We start from the raw sequence: 1,431 nt of genomic DNA on the forward strand, positions 1-1,431 counted from the left end.
ACACAGATGCTTTATAATAATTAATAGTACTGTGAGTAGGTATTTTGTGAAGAGAAATGTTAGATTCTGGATTAAGCGTGCATCCTTCAAACCTGAGGTCATGCGTTCACGGCTGTGAACTAAAAGAGTTTTTTTATATGCACGATTAACACGTACGGAGGTTGTTGTTAAGCATGCCTTAGACGAAGGCATATGACAGGCATTAAAGGGCAACCTTGTCTATTAAGATAAAATTACGAAACAGATACAGGAATCTAAGGTCACGACCAACCGTCTCATGATTTTGTTGGATTATTTACTAAGTACCCGGAGAAATATTCGTTTTAATGCTGATATTTCGTGAGACATTCTGTTGCAGAGTACAATTTGTCATATATAAGAAAGATAATGGTAAAAGTTGATCTAAAAATTAGTAGTATTACCGCTACTAATTTTTAGATCAACTTTTACCATTTTACTGATATAATTGACGACGCACATGCTGATCGGATGGCGCCAGCAACTCAGACATTCCAGATTCAATGTTGCGCAGTTAAGGTAAATTGATTATTATCTTAAACATAATATCTTTATAATTATATCTGAATCGAATTACAGCGTAATTGATCTACACAATGGCCTCATTTTTCACCTTATGTAATAATACACACGGATGTGATATGAGATAATGGACCCTAAATGAATAGGTCTAAGAGGCTATATTATATATTCTTAATAATTATTAATTAGTAACCTGAAACAAAATTATGGTTGGGAATAGAATTCAGGGACTCTGCCTTCCAGTTATGTAATAAGTGGACTCCGTTTATGTAATCATCACAAAAAGGGTCGCGGATCTTGTAATCTAAGTGTGTATTCAACAACAATAGCTAACGATGGCAAAACGCTAAGTCGTTTTGGTTCGGAAGAGCTTTCGACTAGACAGAAGTCAATGAAATTTTTTATTACAAAAATTAGAATAACTTCTATGAAATTGATATTTACCATACCATCATTTTGGCTTTGAAATTATATGTACAATATATTGTAATAAATAAATAATAATTTTAACATTAAAAATACTATAATATTATACAAATTCTTGTATATCCTGAATTGTTATTACGTGAAGCAATTAACTATTACTATTACTTTTGGCTCTATTTTTTGATAATTGGAGCCTGCTTCCCGCGTAGCATTATCAATAGCTTTATACCTAACTTGTGAAATCAGAGGTCTAAGCAGGCTTATGCTTAGATAAAAAAAAAGATTTCGCTTCAAGTTATTTTAAACGTTATTATACATAATTATATTAACATAAAACTCTTAGAAACATTAAGCGTTGTAATAAGACCAATAACGAAAGTTTATATTGATGGTTAATGAGTCACAAGTAACTAATTAATATCAAACAAACTAGCCTTGACTTCACACCATAGTTAATAAAGAATC

This window comes from Pieris napi, chromosome 2 (genome assembly GCF_905475465.1).
Source record: "Pieris napi chromosome 2, ilPieNapi1.2, whole genome shotgun sequence".
NCBI classification, from domain to species: Eukaryota; Metazoa; Arthropoda; class Insecta; order Lepidoptera; family Pieridae; genus Pieris; species Pieris napi.